The sequence below is a fragment of the Malaya genurostris genome, chromosome 3 (assembly GCF_030247185.1).
Source record: "Malaya genurostris strain Urasoe2022 chromosome 3, Malgen_1.1, whole genome shotgun sequence".
NCBI lineage: Eukaryota > Metazoa > Arthropoda > Insecta > Diptera > Culicidae > Malaya > Malaya genurostris.
The window spans coordinates 219,655,968-219,664,029 of record NC_080572.1 but is presented as its reverse complement, the minus strand read 5'-3'; positions in this window follow the sequence as shown (position 1 = coordinate 219,664,029).

The following is an 8,062-nucleotide window of genomic DNA, read 5'->3' as shown; positions in this document are numbered from 1 at the left end:
TCGAACCCTGCGGAACACCTGCTCGCACAGGTAGCAATTCAGATTTACAATTCTGATAGCTAAGCTGAAGAGTACGATCAGTTAAATAATTTTGAAACATTTTGATCAAATAAATAGGAAACTGGAAATCAGACATGTTTGCTATTAAACCTTTGTGCTAAACACTTTCGAATGCTTTTTCTATGTCTAGAAGAGCAACTCCAGTGGATAACCCAGAAGATTTATTTGCTTTTATCATGTTCGTTACTCTGACAAGTTGATGAGTAGTTGAATGTTCATGACGAAATTTAAACTGTTGTGGTAAAAAAATTGAATTCTCATTTATATGAGACAAGATAATTTTTTCAAAAAGTTTACTGATAGAATAAAGTAAGCTAATTGGTCGATAACTTGATGTTTCTGCTGGGTTTTTATCAGGTTTGAGGATAGGAATTACTTTAGCGTTTTTCCATCTTTTTGGGAAGTAAGCTAATGAAAAACACTTGTTGAAAATTTTAACCAGGAGTCTCAAGGCAACATCGGGAAGATTTTTAATAAGAATAATAAAAATTCCATCATTACCAAGAGCCTTCATGGTTTTAAGTTTCCTAATAATTGATTTAATTTCATCAAAATTCGTCTCAATAATGTCATCTTGTGATAACACTTGGGTTGAAATATGATCATATTTCAGTGAGACTTCATTTTCAATAGGACTCACAAAGTTCAAATTAAAATTGTGGACACTCTAGAACTGCTGAGCAAGTTTTTGAGCTTTTTCGCCATTTGTAAAAAGTATTTGATTCCCTTCCTTGAGAGCAGGAATGGGTTTCTGAGGTTTCTTAAGAACCTTAGAAAGTTTCCAGAAAGGTTTAGAATATGGTTTAATTTGTTCAACTTCTTTAGCGAAATTTTCATTTCGCAAAAGAGTAAATCTATGTTTAATTTCTTTTTGTAAATCCTTAGCTATGTTTTTCATAGCAGAATCACGAGAACAGTTGAAGATTGTCATCGATGATAAGAGAATTTAATTTAGTTTGAGCTTTGGGAACTGAAAGATTTCTAGCTTCGATAATGTAATGATTCAAATTATTTATTGCAGTGTCGATGTCCGCAGAATTTTCGAAAATAGTTTCATGATCCACATGATTTTCAATGTGAGATCTGTAATCCAACCAATTAGCTCTATGATAGTTGAATATAGAACTAATTGGAATAATTAAAGCTTCTATGGAAAGTCTGAATGTTACAGGAAGATGATCTGAGTCAAAGTCAGCATGTGTAATCGGTTCACTACAAATGTGACTTTGATCCGTTAGAACCAGATCAATTGTAGACGGGTTTTTCACGGAAGAGAAACAAGTCGGATTACTGGGATGAAGAACTGTGAAGTAACCAGCTGAGAGTTGATTATGAAGTATTTTACCATTACTGTTATTTTGCCTACAATTCCACTGGACATGCTTAGCATTTAAGTCCCCTATTACGAAAAATTTCGGTCGATATCTTGTGAGTTTTTGCAAATCGCCTTTAAAGAAATTTAATTGTTCGCCGGTGCATTGAAATGGCAAATATGCTTCAAAATAAACTAAATTCCATGAATGGTTTCAACTTCGATTCCCAAACTTTCAATAACTTTAGAATTGAAAAAAGGTAAAATTCGATGTTTAATTTGCCGTTGGACAAAAATGGCAACTCCACCACCCATTCCAGTAAACCTGTCAAATCGGTGAACCCCATAATGTGGATTACTTTTCAATTTGACATTTGGTTACTAAATTTAACTTTATTACTTTTTTCATTTGCCAAATCGATTAACTCCACCAGTCATATAAAACTGTAACATCACTTGTTGGTTGGCTATTCTTTCTTATTGATTTTATATACCGTTAGATGAAAGCTATATCTGCAATTATGCATTCTACATAATATATTTGAATTCATATTATCAGAGGAATTTTTAAAAACAATATGTATTACATCATCGTGTTTCTCAAATTTTCGTTTCATGGAGTTAATCGATGTGTGCACTGAGCGGCTCATTTAGCGATTATTTCACCATATCTGCAAGTCACATTCCTCGATCTAGAACATCTTTGCAAATTTCGATAACGTCGTATTTAGAGGTTTGCCTAAAAGCCGTTTTTATGGTATGGGCACATAAACGAACCGTCCCTGTCGAAAGATGTCAATTTCGTCAAACTCGAAACATTTTACTCAAATTCCCTCTATTAGGAAACACTTACTACAGCCCCCCTTCACTCTCCTTAAATTATTCTTTATAACAACCTATGAACAACAAGGACAACTTGGACCAAGTTTGGTGGTAATCTATAAGGTTGTTTCGGAGTTATGTTCGATCATATATTTTAATTTAGATACAAAAAACGAGAAAATAATGTCACTCACTTTTCTCGGAGATGGAAGGTCTTAGGATGCCTTGAGAATATTCCAATTTTCATTCAGATCAAACCCCTAGCTCCGGAGGTAGGGTGTAAAAATTTCAATTACAAGTATATTCTTTTCATAAACTACCTTTTAACAATGGCTAGCGAATTTCTACAGTTTGCAGACCATGATAGTCTGTAACCAAATAAACCATTGATAGTCCCATAAATGATTTGCTCAATTTCCGACTAACGATCCGACAACCAGACTCTACCTACCACCCCACTGGGTTTGGTAAAGCGTACATCGAAAATGGTCTAAATCCTAGCCGCCTCACTACCGATCTTTTCTAAACTTTTTTAAATTGTAGTATTTCCAGGAATTTCAACTGTAATGTATAGGAGGAAATAAATAATATAAGAAAGGCATTATTACACCACTAGGATGATTAAAACAGGTTTTTCTAAAATCGTTTCACTTAAAATTATGTTTACGTGCTGATATTTGACCATGACTACACGCAAGGAATACTCATTAAACTTGAAAACAGTCGTTTTGTACGCCTTAGGGCAAAGAAAATCTCAATCGTGTGTTGCAAGAGAGTTCAACCTTTCTCAAGTTGAGAGCACGTGGGTGACAAAAAATGAACTCTAAGCTTTTCAAACAATTTTTCAAGTCACAAAAACAAACAGTTCTAAACTGACATAGCTAAATTCTAGACCTAAATTTCATAGAACACTTGTGGGAAGAAAGTAAAATCTGAGGTTGGAGAGGCCGGTAGGGCTTAACTGAGGTCTGTTTTATGTTCCACTTTCATACCAGTTTGAAAAGGAAATTATGTGAAGTGAACTTATCCCAATTTGGTTTCGTACAATGACAACGGATAAACGGTAAATCAAATTCATCTTGGTGTACCTCGAAATACTGTGGAATGAGATGGAAATTTTATGGAATAGAATAAAACATGTGAGCAAATCACTGATAACTGCCAAACTATGTTCATTTAGTTTGTTTTGTGAGGTAGTGCCGTATCTCACCTGATTGGTGAGATGATATATGAGTGAAGTATGAGTGCATGCAAGAACGGTAATAAAGGCCATCGTTTCAGCTCAGGACTAACGATCGACCAATGGTAGAGATAGAAGTAGTTAGAATCAATTAGCATAGAAAAAGTAACTCAATGGGCCGTATGAATAAAATGTAGTAAAGTCTGTTGTTTGTAGTATCCTCTCAAAAACAAAATCCACAGAGTATAACGCGGTTTGGTATGAATAAAAAACAAGTTCGAACATGCAGTTAATGCTACTTACGAATTTAAGCATTTACTGTATACCGTATCGACACAGAGCCGGAAAAGCTGGCATAAGCATGCACAAAGCAATAAACGTACTTACATCTGTAAAAATGCCACTTTTGTAATTTCTGTACTTCACTTTATCAGCAAACACACGAGTAGCAACCTCTAGAGCTACCTACCGAAAACTTGTAGTAAATACTACTGTTTGTAGCATGTTTTGACAGGAACGTGATCCACACGTAGCATTTACTACCGAAATTCAAGCATGCTACGTTTTATTCATACGGCCCAATATTCCAAGTATTTATTAGATCCAGGAACGATCATCTTAGACGAACAAGAATCCCCTATTTTGGCGAAAAATTTAGAAATCACATTGATTTACGCAACCCCGACTTTGCTAGTGTGTATGTAAATCGGCAAATAATAATAATAACTGCACAATGGTGACCTATCAACAGAGGGTGTTTTAATTTTCTCTCTCTGATTCTACAATCCATTACTCCACTGAGGATTCATGTAGCGAGCGAGGGTGTGCGGGTGCAAAAGTAGTTGCTCTGTTTCTACCCAGCACCCGACTCACATACACATGATCTTGAGTGCAATTATTTTCTTTCAGTGCTCAATATTTTCATTATAAAATAGGTTTGAAATATGGAGCAACTAATAGCCGCACTTATGTCTGCCGTACGTGGTCGGGAGAACGGCGGCACCAGATGATTGTAGGTTATGTTAATCGGTTACATAACACCATAATTCTGGTGTGCACCTTTTAGTGTTTTATGTTCAGGTATTTTAGGAGCTACTACCACTCCGATTTACCTACCAGCGACGTTTTTAGTACATACTGCGATCTGGCCAATAGGTTCGCCGTCTGGCTGGGAACGGTTGTGACAAAGGTTTCCCGTGCTTCCCCAGAAACGGCCACGCGGGTGGTACGAGATCAGTTAAACCACAATTTATGGACTCATCAGCATTGACTTGACCAAACTAGTGGCGAATCAGCAAACAAGCTTTAGGTTGTTGTTATGTTTAATGAGTATGTGATGTAAGTGGGTAGCAATAAAAATATGTTTTGTTGGAGAGAAAAAAAAGGGAAAAGGCAGACACTTTCTGTACTACCACTGACCAATGAGCGTATGCTAGTGCAGTGGGTAATCAGGTTGTTGTTGTCGTTTTTTTTATTGATGATTCTGTTTAATTACTAGAATGTAATGCAAATGCTATGAAAACTACAAAAAATACAACACAGTATTGATTATTGTTAGCTCGTTTTAAATGCATACACTTATTATTTATCTTTCAGTTACACGGTTGAGTAACAAACTTAGGGAATTTTTTACTCATTTTAGTTGAATTAACAGTGCACTTTCACTAGTTTTGCTAGACCAAGAATGACAATTTCTTCTTTTCTTCTTCATCATCATTAGACTAGTAATTTCCGCAATAATAAGTTTCCAATTCGTAGAATAAATCTGACACAAAACAGCGGTAGATGCAGCTTCAAACTGAATGCAGGGTGCATACAAAAGCAAAGCCAAATTGTCCCATATTGCTTCGGTGCATCATTTAAGCCAGCCGGCTAGAGTAGAGTAGGACTATATGTACTGGCCGGGTGCCGTCGTCATACCGTGGAAACTTTTTTCGATTCGCTCACACCGAATTCTGCAATGGTATAATTTTCCTCGCCGAGAACTGTGCGGGTTCATACTTACCTAAATCATAAAACATAAAATTGGTATGCTTACACAAGACACTATTGCTGTAATAAATAAAGTGGGCCGCCGCCTTGTCGGTTGCCTAGATCGCAACGTCGTCGTCTCCGTCATCGTCGTCGTCGTCGTCGCTGGAGTTGACAAAGAAAATTCAATGCACCTACCGGTGTGTATTCCAATCCAGCATGCGATCTGGTAACACGAATCATCCTGTCAATTAGGGTTTTGCGAATGTGCCGTGAAAGCTTTTCGCAATGGGTTCATGACACACGATCGTGTAGGTCCAGCGGGACTGAGATGCTCACCGAGATGGGGTGCAATTTTGAAACCGTATTGAGCTGAAGTGTAAAACCGTGCTGATTGTTACAAAAGCGATGCACTAGGTGAGGCAACGAATTCTCACGTGACTCAGGCAAGTATATAGATGGCACGTTCCAATGTGGGAGTAATTACTTGCGGAAACGCATTTTGTTAGAAAAAATTAACCTCATCATTTAGATTGCTTCTTTAGAGAAACAAAGTAAGATTTCTCTATTTATTTATTTGTAAGTTTTGAAGAAAACATATTTTTCAAAACGACCACATTCTCAGATTTTTCTTTTGTCGTAGACATAAAACTTTAACAACTGTTTAAAATTTCCAGGAGAATCATTTAACGTGTCCCATGAAATGTTAAAACGAAAAAAAATGAAGAAAAAAGTTATCTTTCTACGAAAACGCTCGTGACTTTTTCTATACGTGAATGCTCTTTTTGGTGATTTTAAAACTCCAGAATTGAAATCTGTCTAAAATTACCAAATTCTATTGTATTTACAACGAAACGGTGCAATTTTTTTCCAAAACCAAAGCGTCTATAATATTTGAGTTAGGTAATTTTTTCTATGAAATATATTTCTTTTATAAAACAAGTCCCAAAATACATCAAAATTTTTTTTACCTTAATTTTGCAATAACTCTAGCATATCACAATCGGTTTTGAAAATTTTTGTTGCGTTGTAAAGTTTTGAAATTGTTTTCCTTAAACGGTAAATGTTTTTCTAACAAGTAAAAAGTGTATTTATTGCTATGTATTTGTGAACAACAAATGTAAGTATTTATTAACACTATATGTAGGTTGAGCTATTGCATATTAACACATAGGTTGAAAAGTCCTGGGCCTAACACATAGATGACGCTCTTTTTATTGGAGTCACCTGTTAAAATTTCATGATATTCTATTCATTAGTTTGTGAGTTAATGTGCTAAAAGTGACGTTACTTTTGTTATTCTCAGAACACTTTACACTGCTTTTTAATGTGAAAAACCTGTTTTAATCCACCTAGTGGTGTAATGATGCCTTTCTCATATCAATCAAACAATCATATATAATACTGTGGGATTCTTCAAAATTATTTTTCTTCGATTCTTAAAAGAATAATTGAAATAGATTTGTTTTACCGTCTACTGATAAAAACTATCAATTGGAAAAGATTTGAGGTCGATTTAGAAAACTTTTTACGGTTTTTCGCTCTTTTCAGTGATGGTATAAAATTTTTAACACACTTTACCCTATATTTCCGGATCCGGAAGTCGGATCCGGATGAAATTCAGAAATTACGTATAGGACCACAGCACCTTTCATTTGTACCTAAGTTTGTGAAAATCGGTCGCGCCATCTATGAGAAAAGTTAGAACACATATTTTCATTTTTTTGCACATTTTACCCCATAAAGTTAGTGCAAAAAACGTTACATACACAAATACGCACATACACACACACACACACACACACACACACATACACACACACACACACACACACACACACACACACACACACACACACACACACAAACACACACACAGACATTTTGCGTACTCGACGAACTGAGTCGAATAGTATATGACACTCGGCCCTCCGGGCCTCGGTTCAAACGTCGGTTTTCACAGTGATTGCATAACCTTTCTATATGAAAAAGGCAAAAAAAAATTTTTTCTTCGATTCTTAAAAGAATAACCGAAATCGGTTTGTTTGACCGTCTACTGATAAAAACCATCAAATTGGAAAAGATTTGAGGTCGATTTAGAAATTTTTTTAAGGTTTTTCCCCATTTTCAGTGATGGTGTACAATTTTTAACACACTTTACCCTATATTTCCGGATCCGGAAGTCGGATCCGCATGAAATTCAGGAATAACGCATGGGACCACAGGACCTTTCATTTGAATCTAAGTTTGTGAAAATCGGTCTCGCCATCTATGAGAAAAGTTAAAACACCTATTTTCTTTTTTTTTCACATTTTACCCCATAACTCTCGAACCGGAAGTCGGATCCAAATAATATTCAGGAATTTTGTATGGGACCTCAAGACGTTTCATTTGAATCTAAGTTTGTGAAAATCGGATCAGCCATCTCTGAGAAAAGTTAGTGCACTTATTTTCACAATTTTTTGCACATTTTACCCCATAATTCCGGAACCGGAAGTCGGATCAAAATAATATTCAGGAATTTTGTATGGGACCACAAGACCTTTCATTTGAATTTAAGTTTGTGAAAATCGGTTCAGCCATCTCCGAGAAAAGTTAGTGCAAAAAAACGTTACATACACACATACGCACATACACACACACACATACACACACACACACACACACAGACATTTTGCGTACTCGACGAACTGAGTCGAATGGTATATGACACTCGG